Source organism: Rhinolophus sinicus, linkage group LG05 (genome assembly GCF_036562045.2).
Source record: "Rhinolophus sinicus isolate RSC01 linkage group LG05, ASM3656204v1, whole genome shotgun sequence".
NCBI lineage: Eukaryota > Metazoa > Chordata > Mammalia > Chiroptera > Rhinolophidae > Rhinolophus > Rhinolophus sinicus.
The window spans coordinates 31,837,242-31,849,679 of NC_133755.1; the positions used below are offsets into that span (position 1 = coordinate 31,837,242).

The window sequence follows — 12,438 nt, forward strand, 5'->3', positions numbered from 1 at the left end:
GAAAGAATTAAGGAATAAAAAGCGTGACGAGGCTGAAGAAAGGAGCACGTAATAGCTGGATCGCCTGCTAGTGGGATGAGCCTCCCATTTGACTTCATGGTTGTGTAAGAGTTGGGCAACATTTGGCCAGGGTGGAGAGGCCTTGGCACACACATCTGTGCTCCTAATAGATTCCTATCTCCCCCATGGGGAAAACAAGTATAGGCATACCTTGTTTTATTGCGCTTTGCTTTATTGCACTCCACGGAGATTGCATTTTTTACACATGGAAGGCAAGGCTCTCCACCAGCAAAGAATTATGACTCGCGTTTTTGTGATACTTGCTTTATTGTGGTACTTGCTTTATTACAGTGGTCTGGCACAGAACCTGCAATAGCTCCAAGGTATGTCTGTATTGAAAGTTCTGCACAGCATTTTAGGAGGAAGAAATAATCGCCTTACCTTGCATTGCACACTTTATTTGTATCTTCCTGGAGTTTTATTCAACAGGGAAGGCACTGGGCTGGAGACCCCAGAGGATTAAAGGAGAATAAGACGCCTTTGTTTCTGCCCGTAAGAGCTACAGTCTAGCGGGAGCTGGGTGGGGGGTAAGACAAGTGTGAAGGTGATCGCAGTCAAGCAGGAAATGGTCAATGCTGTGTCAGGGAAGTGGGCAAAGCGGTTCTAGGGGTTCTAGAAAGGAGAAACAGGATAGAAAGGTAGTAAGAGTGTAGGCCCTGGAGCCAGAGAGCCTGCATTCAAGTCCTGGCCCTGCAACGTATTAGCTGAGGCGTCTTGGGTAAGTCTAACACTCTGTACCTCTGTTTCTGCAACTACAAAATGGGGGCCATTGTAGTACCTATGTCAGAGAGTGTGCCTTAAGGCTCATAAAGTTGATCTTAGCTCCCAGACCAAAAGAAGAACCTGTGCTGACCTAGAGTTCGTGACTGACAGCCTCCAGGCCTCAGTTTCCCTATTTGTACATTAAAGGTACTGGATAAATGCTACCATTTTGTTTATTCTAAAATGCTATTATTCTGTGGATGAGTGTATATTAAGTGCCTGCTGTGTGCCCAATACTGTGCTGAGCATGGTGGGAAAAAGAGAAAGTAAAATATGTGGTCCCTGCCCTCAAGAAGCATAATCCAAGTGAGGAGAGAACATTACTCATCAGGAGACTATTAGAATATTAGGAAATATGAGAAGTTAAAGCTTGGTTGTATGGTAGTAAGAGACTAGGAATAGAGAGGTTCAAGTAGACCAAAGTAGCCAGGAGATTTGACATATTTATACAATAAATTCGATATCTAGAACCACAAGGACTGCAGACAGGAGCTTAGACTTGTTTGCAGAAATTCCAGAATTCTTCAGCTTGGAACATTGCATTAATATTTTCAGTTAAAGTTGAACGGCAGAAAAAGATGGTTACCTCTTTAGGATTTAAATGGGATAAGATCTGTAAAACTCCTTGCCCAAAGCGGTAGCATAGACTGAAACTATAAAGAGGCTCAAACTGATTTTCTATATATTCTTGGATGATAATTCCAGTAGAACACAGTGCCTGGCACAAAGTAGGCACAAAACAAGTCACCTGTTGAATGCCTTGTGGGAACAGCCAGTGCTCTGCACTCCTCAGCTTTGAATATCCCGGCCATTCTGGTGGTGTTCTCAGCCCCGCCTCTAGAGGGCAGCACACAGCGGCAGCCCTGCACAGTCCTCCAGCCACAGCTTTGTGAGGGCGTAGTTGTTGCCTCATGCCTCCTGATGAGCCCTCCTTATCAAAACATGAGTTCTCCTGATCCCTAAGGTTTCCCCTGCTCCTGAAGTTTTCCCCACCTTAGGGAGTACAGAGCCTCTCTCCCCAGCAGCGTTTGAATTGAGGTTTTAAGAAAACTTGGCAACAGCCTCAAATTTCTCTTGCAACCTCCCATAGTTCCTCAAGGGAGATATGCAGATTGGGCCATTTGTGACCCTGGCCTACACAGGTGACAAGAGACTTCACAATACTTGGCAGAGACTGCTACATGCCAAAAAGAGGGGTGTAGACAGTGAGGTCACCCTGCCCAGGCAACTGAGGACACCTCCTGGAATGGGTGAGCGGGGGGCTGGAGTGAGCCTAGAAGACGGAGGGAGGCCAAGTCAGCAGATAAGATAGCTAGAAGCATCAAGTACTTCCATTGCCCCCTCCGATACTCTCCATACTATTCCTCACTAACCAAACAAGGGAAGTGGCAGAGCCAGTTTGATCTGGCATTTTATCCTGGGGGAAAGAAATGAGATGGAAATGATAGATGAGGCATAAGCATGAACTCCCTGGCCTCAACCAGTTGCTGAGAATTCCCACTCATCTCCCAGGCAGTCAGCAATGGTCTGACTTGATAGGCTAGCTTGTGACATCCTGGCTTCAAATGAGCAGACCACAAACCCGCAGAGAGATTTCTGCTGAATCTCCTTAACAGTCAAGAACCCAGAAATCCTGGTCATACTTGTCAGTACATTTTATTTCTATAGCAACTTCTGTGAAAGCACAAAGACATATCATATTTGCCATCAAAACAAACCTTCACCGAAGTACCCACAAAGGCAGGGAGGCCAAATGGGGTCGTGGAGGTTCAGAAGGGTGAAAGGTGCAGTGACTTGCCATTTTAACCCTTCAGAGAAAATAAGAGATGAAAAATGTTCAGAACTCAAGTCTGCTTTCCAGGCCAGTATTCTAAGCACCTTTCTTCCTTTCTTCTCTCCCCAATTTTACCCTGTCTCATTCTCCTTTTCCCCCTCCTTCGCTTTCATTAAAAAAAAAAAAAAGTTATTTTTTCCCCAAATAAGCAAGATGGAACCAAACTTTGCAACCTCCAAATGTATGAAATAAACATTATTCCTAATGAGCCTCTGGGAAAGTGCTCACCTTTGAACTTGGCCAAGGATTATGGAGGAAAGAAAAAGTCTTAAGAACTTGATAGAATGTTAGAGCTTCCTGGATTTTTAAGTCAAGTTACATCTTACATTTCTTTTCCTTAATAAGGGCAGTTCCAGAACTCCTTCCTGGCTGATTAGACCATGTCCAAAACTGGAGACCTATGGTTGGCTACTGAGGCTGGTTTGGGGATTGTTTTCTGGGTGCTAGGCAACAACAGGGTAGGAGGAGCCATTTCTAGAATGCTCCTGCTTTCCTAGGACTCAGCCCCTACTCTCTGGGTCCTTGCTTGCAAGACGGGAGAGGAACATGTATGTTATCCTAGTTCGAGGTAAAGGGAGACCCATAAAAGAACAGGAAGACGCTCAAGGGAAGCTGGTTGCTAAAAGATAATAAGACCAAGGAGCCCTCCCTCAAAGACAAGGTATATTTTTTTTCCTGGAGACCTTGCCTGTTCATTGATCTGTGTTCATCTCTATTTCTACTTCTAAGGAATAATAAGAATAGTAAGCGTTCTTTAAAAAAAAAAAACTTTCCTAAAGATAAAATACCACTGGCTATCAATATAGCCTCTGCATGTCTCATATGGAAGATCGTACATTTTCGTTTCCCTAGTTATCTATCCCCTCATAGCCAGGAAGTTCCCCGATAGGCATCAGGATGAATCATTCACAGAATGACTTAAATCCAACTAAGACTGTGTAACTGCTGAAAGTGTTCTGATTGAGGTCCCAGAACGTTCGTGCTGCCCTGTGTTTGTTGTACCGTGTTTCCCCAAAAATAAGACCTAGCCGGACCATCAGCTCTAATGCGTCCTTTGGAGCAAAAATTAATATAAGACCTGATATTATATTGTTATGTTGTATTATATTACACCTGGTCTTATGTAAGACCCGGTATTATATTATATTATATTATATTATATTATATTATATTATATTATGCTATATCCAGTCTTATATTACCTAAGACTGAATCTTACATTAATTTTTGTTCCAAAAGACTCATTAGAGCTGATGGTCTGTCTGGGTCTTATTTTCGGGGAAACCCGGTAATACGTAGAAAAATTAGTAATATTTCGTTTACCCTTTTCTTAGAACTTTTCCTCCAAGTTTCCATCTCAATGCTTTTAATCACGACAAAGTGAAACAAGCTCTGTGCCCTCCCACCCCTGTGATGGCATGAACTGCACCAGGCACTGCCACCCCCACAGAGGTCTCAGGAAAAAAGGCTTTATGAAATCTAGAAATGTGGATGACTATTTCTGAGCTGTTACTGCTTCATGGCAGATGCTGCCTTTCTCTTTCCTCCAATCCTTGCACACGAAGGTAGGCACACATTGATGTTTAGGCCACAGCCCCTGAATTGAAACCATCCCATGTCAAACACCTGTTTCATGCATCTTATCTTTTAAAACAAGCCATCCTGCAAAGAACAGGTCCCCTAGTGGCCTTGGGGTTTGTCAGAGGTTCTTTAGAATTGGCAAGTTAGCTGTGACCTCAGAAGTCTTGGCTCTGGCAAGGCAAGGTCTTTGCACTAAAACAGGCTCAGTGCCCATGGAGATAATCACCTCTTGTAATATCCGCACAATCATCTCATTGTCAAAGCACAAGGAATGCAAAAATAGAAGAAATGCCACAACAGGGTTGCCCCATGGTTCAGCTAACCCAGGATTCTGCTTCTGGCTGAGGGCACCTTGGGACACCTCGGGAGGGACGGTCCCAGCTGTCATTCTGGAGGTCAGTTCCGATTGGTAAGCCCTGTGCTCCTAAAACCTGAGTCGAGTGCTTGTTTAGTGGGCCTCACATGCCTGATTCTGCTCCATCTTCTTGGGACCCCTTCACTACCTCTTTGTCCTGGATACTTGTGTTTGTCCTTAAAATCTCACCAAGAAAGCCCAGCACAAGGCTCCCACTTGTCCCTGCCTTGGGTCATGGCACCCTTTGTGCTCCCAGAGCACTTGTTCCTGACTTCTGCAGCAATATCTCAGTGCTGCCGAGCGCACCGTGTGTCAGGCACCGTGCTAAGCATGCTACATGTATATATTATGCTTCACAAGAGCTCTAGGAGGCAGGGACTTTTAGAGTGATTGTTTTACAGCACACTGAGGTTTAGGAAAGCCTAAGTATCTTGCCCCAGGTCACAGAGGAAGTGTCTGAGCCCCCAAGCCCAGGCAGTCCACCTGGCCCCATGCACTGGTCTGCTTGTCTGTCTCCATCACTAGGCTGTCAGCTGTACCCCCAGTGCTTGGCACAGAGTAGAGTCTCAGCACATGTTGAATTCATGAAAGCTGAAGCTCCCCAAACATCAACATCAGAGGGGATATTAATTCCAAAGAGCCACCCTTCTTGCAAAAATGCTGAAATGAAAAGGAATACTTGCTCTTTTAGGTAAAGCATGGCTCTTTAGAACTCTGGTTGCGTTGTTCTAGGTGCCACAGCGTTGTGAGGTTGGCCGACGGCGGTGGGTATAGGACACCTGGGTTTGCCATACTCTCTGAATCGATGAGAAATCACTCCAGTGAAACCAAAGCCATGTCTGGCGTTTTATAAACAATTAGGAGAAAAAACGAAGCCGGGACACAGAAAAGAGCATTTCTTAGTTGATTCTGGAGAAATGACCCTTTTCCTTGTCCCCAGTGGCAGCGGGACTTGGAGTGTTCCAGGCATCGCTGACAGACGACTCATGAGAGCCACTGGAGTTGCACAACGCCCTCCGCTCAGGTCTCCTTACACTCAGGCTAATCTTGTAAATCGTTTAATCGAACACGGTGCGGCCTCTGAGGCTTCAGGGACTTTAGGGTTGTTTTTTCCTTGGGCTTAAAGTCTTTCTCTGCTGCTGACTCACATGTTAATTATTGCTTTCCACAAAGTAGAATTAACCGTGCAACTGCACTCGCCTGCCTGGACGTTATACAACTGATTTATCTGCCCGGTAGAACTGAGTGTGCAGAACGACGGCTGCGGAACCACGCTCCCTCCTTGAGCAGTCAGGGCAGCGAGTGGCACAAACATAGAAACCAACCTTTGCTTTATCGTCGCAGGGGAAGAGGCTGCTGTGGGTGCTCTGCTTGGCTCAGGAGACAAAGGGTTAACTGCCCAGTCTTTTGACCAAAATCTCTTGAAAAGTGTGGCCAAGAGTTTCAGTTCGCTGTCACCTGTCAGCGTTAATGGACCGAATTGGCGTTTCACAGAAAAAATACAACTTGTTTTCCCTTTGACTGCCGGACTGGATAATGAAGTAAAAATGACATTATCTCTAATAAAAGTGATTTGCAGAAATCACTGATAGAATCTCCATGGCAGAGATTCGCCATTAGCAAGTTAGCCAGATAAGGGGAGCAGCTGGATTCTATTAACCCCCTCCTGGTCTGGTGTGTGTGTTTTGGGGATAAGATTGAGGTTTGGGGACTAGATTTTTAAACAAAGTTTAGGCTAATGGAAAGTGTTGATTCCAAAGTGTGGGTCATGCTGAACTTTAACGTTGTCATTAGGTTTTTAATTTGTTTGATGCTTTTACCCTTAGGATTTCTGTGTTTAGTGGCTTTTTTTTTGGCCTGGCCCATTTTCTCATCTCCATGTTACATCACCAAAGGGTGGAACCCTGGCCAAACCCTGGCATCCTCCCTGGCAGAAATCTGACTCCAAGAAGGGCATCTACACATGTCATGTGAGGGCTTTGGGCAATAGGTGGTGTTGGGCAACAGATTGTTCTGCGTGTCAAGGAGGTGGGGTCAGAGGCAAAAACCTCCCTGGTCTCATTGGGAGGGGAGGGGAGGGGTGGAAACGGTGGGGCGGGGAGGAAGGGGGCCGCCCCTGTTCAGGCTTGTTCACCAGTATCAGTGAAAGCTGACTGGCTTCTAGCTCACTGAATACCCCCTGTGATGTGACCAGCAGGAACAGCCAGCAACTTCTGTATGGAAACATCCTTAGGGTATGGGGATCAGTTTCCTGGGGACAGTGACGAGTCATCAGATGTTTGGTAACCTAGTGATGAATGCAGCCACTGTCACTCATCTTTATTAACCCACTTTCTTTGGTGTTTTTCTTTGGAAAGCACCAAAGCATTATCCCTCCGCCATGCTAGTCCTACAGCTGGGGGTGGGGAACGGGGGGGTGGGGGGTCATGCCTTGCTTTAGCCTTCACTCCACCCTCTGTACTGTATCTGAGAGCACTAGACGTAACTGCTATTGTTGGGGTAAGGTATAGTACCAGGCTGTGTGAGACGTACGACGTTTGACATCTTGCCTCTCCCCTCAGAGAACACCCTTAAGCTAAGGAATAATGAGGTGGGACTACCTTGCAGTCAGCACTTCAGATCAATTCTCCAGGTGTTCAGGGTCGGGGTGGGAGGGGAGATCCAGGTGGGCTGCCTCAAGTGACCAGCACAACCTCTATGGAGATGGTGGGCCTATGTGATTTCTGAAACTGTCAAGTACGGAAAGTAGGAAAAGAAGGATCGAATTTCAGGTAGAAAAAAAGAATACCTGGGTATCAGATGGGTGTTGAGTGGTGGGTGGCGGTGCAAAGTGTAGGCTGGTTGGAGCAGCGTGGGTGCTGTGAGCTTGTGGGAGCTAAGGTTGGAAAGTAAGATCAGGGCTGATAGACCTCAAGGGGCATCCAGAGCTTGGACCTCATCGTGAGGGAAGTAGGGAGCCACTCCTGTTTTTAAATATGGGCGTGACATGCTGAAATGGTTTGGGGGGGGGGCAATGGACTGGTGACCTGTTCCTCTCCCCGAGATCTGATTGGGATCGTATTCTGTTTGATCAGTGGTCACAGAGGTGAGGGGAAGGGGAAACAACTAAAAAAAAAGATTGGGACTAAGGTCTTTAAAAATAAACAACACCACTGGAGCCAGAGGAGTCATGTGCCCTCGGTAAAGTTTGCTTTTCGTCCCATGGGTAGCATTTATGAGTTACTGTTCAGCAAGAATGCCTCACCGAGGTCTCCGTGGGCTGAACCGAGGCTCCAGCCTGTGGTGACCCAAGGGTTGCTGCCATATTTAGAGCTCCTAACAAAGGACGCATAGCCCCTGGCTTTGCCGCCAAGTAAAAGGGGTGCTCATACTTGCTGTGTGGCAAAAGCTCTACCAGCAGAAGAAGAATCCAGGCTGGGTTGTGCCCTGCCCATGACCTAGCAAATCAGCCACTAACTAGTCAATGGCAGAGGCAGTCATCAGATCATCTGACTTTATTTACCAGTCTTTTTGTTGGTGAAAGCCCTCCCCTGTGCTTGGTACCTTGTGGATACTCAACGGAGTTTGCGGAATGCGTTCTCCCCACTCTGACTTTTCCTGCCCTCCACCCTGCCTCCTGACCGCCAGCCTCCCTGCTCATTCCCCAGCAGAGGCTTTGTCCTCAGCCCTCCTGCCCTCCTGAGTGCCTCTCATACCTGTTCCTCTGTCAAGCCCCATCTCCAGCACTGAGCTCTCTTGGACGGTCCAGCCTTGCAGACCCCCCTCCTCTCACTCTCATCGCATCACGGACACCAGGCCCATCCTTCAGGACTTCACTCTATCTGCAGGCTCCGTGATGTCAGAAATAGTCATTCCATGTTTCATTCCAGGGCTTACTGCCCCAGCACGTGAAGGGGAATTCATAAATATTTGTTGAATGAGTGGAGAGCAAAAGCTACTGCTGGGGGAAAAAAACAACCCTATTTCCCAAATCGCTCCATATTATCATTTGACAGCATGATAGTAACTTGGGAAAGATTTTTTGGCATTTCCCATGGCTTTTGATGACTCCTCTGCAAAGGAACGGCGTGTAGGTTCCTAAATGTGCGTGAGTCTCTTACTTCTCATCGTAGTATGACGGGGCAGAACTGGGAGAAAACACAGGCTTGTGCTGTGGCTGTGGCCGTGAATCAGATCCCACAGTTCCAGACATGCGACCATGTAGGCTGGAAATTGGGGTTCTAAAGGAAGCCCCAGAGAGAAAGGGTCTCTGAGATTCTCTCTGGGCTCCTTTCACTTTTTCTTTGTTTTTGCTGTCTCTCTTCTTTTAAAATAAGAAGAGAAGGGATTGTGGGTTCAGGTTCTGGGGAGGAAAGTAAGAGATTTTGTGCTTCCCCCACCCCCTTCTCTTGCCTTTTTGAAATGCTTCAAATACCAGGCACTGGGAGTTCTGGCCTCACATTGGGATTAGTAAAGCAGATCCTAGGGTATTTCACTATTAGCATATGATTAAGCGTCAATCCCAATTAAAAGACCAAAGCAATGTTATTTTCTTTGAAATTTAAGTGTCTGAAATAAGAGAGAACTCACCCTTAAAAATCATATCCTGTACTTAAAAGAGCTCTCTCTGACAATTGTCTATTCCAGTTACGGCTTTTAAAATATTTTCACCCAGAATATCATATCTGACAACACTGCCAGGGTAATTTCTACCCCCTCCTTCCTGAATACACCTTGCTCGCCCCTGAGGCGGCCCAGTTCTGTCTTCTCGTGACAGGATGATTATTTTTGGCATTGCACATATTTTCTCTAATGTTATTACCCCCTTCACACACACCTTGGTTGCCTTTTGAGGAACAATTGTTTCGGCAACTCTGCATAAATCAGGGGGTTAATTTTAGTTCAGCGTGGTGAAGGGGGGCAGTGGGAGAGGAGGACCAGTACGTTGGCCTCCTCGGCAGCACCCCTACCCCCCTCTGCCGCAAAGGCAGAGGTCCTCTCTTCCCCTGCTCATGAAAGAGCTTGCTTTTACTGGGCTCTGTGCTCGCCATTCAGGCTTCAGGGGGATATCTAGAGGTGACGCGGGGGGCTGCACCTCAGGGATGGCATCTTAATGACTTGACTTGGCGGGTGTTAGAACAGCCCCATTCAGAGTGAGTTCACTCCCTGTGCAGTTGGCTCGCTCAGCCTCTGTCCATAGATGTTCTCTTGTTCACGCTGCATGAGGAAATGGAGATTTCCAAGTGGGAAGCAGCCTTCCCAATGCTTTAACTCTTCGCTGAAGGGAAGAGTTGCTGCCGAGAACTAAAATCTAAGCTGGCCCAGCTGCAGCTCCTGGGAGAGGAGCAAGGCCTCAGGGGCTGGGGATGGAGGCCAAGGCAGCTGGGATCACTTTTTCTGTCCTCCCTGAGAGGGAAAGGAGAAGAGTAAAGGGCACACTTGAGTTGTTCTTACACTCAATTAGCAAATATTTACTCAGTTTGTCTGCCGTGGCCTGAGGTCATGTGAAGGATGTCATATCTGTGTCCCCCACCCCCAAAGCACCAAGGTACTTACAAGTCCAGGTATAGTATCAGGAGGTTTGCATAGAAAATCCAGGCTGACAAGGGGGCCTTGTGAGTAATGTGGGCAAGAAACCCCTTGGGGAAGGGAGAGAGGGTGGCCAAGGAAGCATCTGGAAGAAGTAGCACATGAACTGGCTCTGAGGATGGAATTCTAAGAAATAAGAAGGGATGAGATGATAGAGGTAGAGAAGACATGAGGGAAGAGACATCAAAAGAGGTGATGTAGTGAAATCCCATAAAGAAATATTAAAAAATAATAATAATAAATAAATAAAAGAGTAATATTCTTCCTGGCAGGAGACCTGGCTTGTTAGACTTCAGGTGGCTTTGGATAAGGATAGCATGAGGGTAGCACTAAGCCTGCCAGATGTTGGCATCTCTATTGTGTCCTTGGTCTCAAGATCTCAGGTGTCCCTGGGTCTGGGTCTCTTTCTACCCCAAATGTAGTCACAGACCAGTAGAATTAACATCATCTGGGAGGTTATTAGAAATGCAGAGTCTCAGGCCCCAGCCCAGACCTACTCAGTTAGAAACTGCATTGTAACAAGATCCTGGGTGATTCGTGCACACAGTTAAGTCTGAGAAGTGCTGGTCTATAATCCTGTCCCTCCACCTGATGCCTCTCTCTGCGTCACCTCCTGCAGGGCTCCACATTCAGTAGTGGTGGCCGTGGTCCTGACAGTGCTGATGTTGCCAAACCCGTCTCCTCAACGTTCCCAGGAGATCCCTGTAAGGAAGCTGTGGGGAACCAGCAGCAAGCGGGATATGTGTCATCTTTTATTATAAAAAAAAAGGAAAAGCAACACCTGATGCAAAGATAGATATCATCGTGTTATTTATAACAGCTAGAAATGAGAAACTCTCTGAACAATCATCAGGATTTGTTGATGATCTAGCCACACAATATGCTATCACTGGCTGTTGTCAATATGTTTAAAGAATTCTTTAAAATATGATTAAATGTTAAGTGACAAGCCATGCATCCAATGAGATTTCAGTGTTCTTTCTTTAGACCTTCCTGTCTTTTCAAAGTTGCCTACACTAAATGTAGGTTACCCTTATTTCCATCTAAACATTTTTAAAAAGGAAATGACCTGTTAAGATAAACTAGGTTATGAGATGGTAATGCATAATGAAGGCCTATTTCCAGTTATGTCATGCCTGATGCTGGTTGGCAATGGGCTCTCTGTTTCTGTGAGAGTCAGAGCTCAAAGGCAGAGTTTTGTTCCAACTCCGCACATTCCCATTACCTTTCTGAGCCTCAATACTCCTCATCTCTAAAATGACCATTATAGTATATGTTCTTTCTATCCTACTGTCTAAGATTTACAGATTTACTTATAAAGTGCTTTGTAGTGAGTGATACAAATGTAAAGAGATATTACTCACTAATATGTTGAATAAAGAGAACGCTGCTAAGGCTTGGGCTTGGTGAAGCTAAGCACAGGGTCACGTTTGTCACTGTTACCCCTGTACATGCATGGCTTTCCCCAGCTGTGCTGGGGACTGCACACGTCCTCCAATTATATAAGGAGCTGGGTTATCTGGAGCCCCAGATGGACTGTACCTATAGGGCTGCTGGTAATTGGATCTGCTGCTCTTTTCCGAGGCTGCCTGGAGCAGAGAAGGCCACCAGATAAGCATCTTCATGGGCCCCAAGCAGAATTGACTATTAGAGGGCCATGTTGGGTAGGCCCCAGACATTACTGTCAGCTCTGAATGCAATCCAGGCCCTCTGTCCAGGGGCACAGGCCATCAGGGTGAGTCAGGGAGCCGGGGCCTCAGCCCCAGAGGAGGGGCAATTGGGAGGTTGAGGTATGAGATACTTTTCAGGATTCCTCCTTCAGGGAAGGGGTGAGTGAAAACATCCATTCCTGTTTTAACCACTCCGGCCCTCACCTCCTCTTTGTGTCCCCTCTCTTTGGACTTTTGATACACTAGTCTGAGGTATTAGCCTTATCTCCAAGTTGGGTGGTGGTCTCCTTCAGGGCAGAGACCATGTTCCTTATGGATGCCTTCTTCCCCTTGTCTGGGTCTGTCTATTCTGCCCAGTTCCTCCTGAATTTGCTAATTTGATTTCTTCTATTTTGACTGGCTAACATTGATGCCTTTTCCTCCTCTATATAATAGATTATCCAATTAATCACTACTGCCTTTGGAAAGGCACCAGCATGTCCCCAGAAAGTTGGTCACCAGAATACCGCCCTCTTCTAAAACATGTTTGCCCCTCCTTTCGCATTGCCGTCTGAGCCAAAGACCATTCCTTTGAAAACCTTCAATTGTGGCAAAGCCTTATCTTTGAG

At 46.4% G+C, this 12,438-nt stretch overlaps 1 protein-coding gene and 1 long non-coding RNA gene across 2 annotated transcripts in view; both read left to right on the plus strand.

Moving 5' to 3' along the window:
• Window positions 1–12,438, plus strand: part of EPAS1 (endothelial PAS domain protein 1) — an 81,068-nt gene that overhangs the window by 25,350 nt on the left and 43,280 nt on the right. The gene's annotated exons all lie outside the window — the stretch shown is intronic.
• Window positions 3,854–11,125, plus strand: LOC141571540 (uncharacterized). Its single transcript, XR_012496342.1, has 2 exons — window positions 3,854–6,826; window positions 10,780–11,125. It is a non-coding gene; the product is annotated as an uncharacterized LOC141571540 (long non-coding RNA).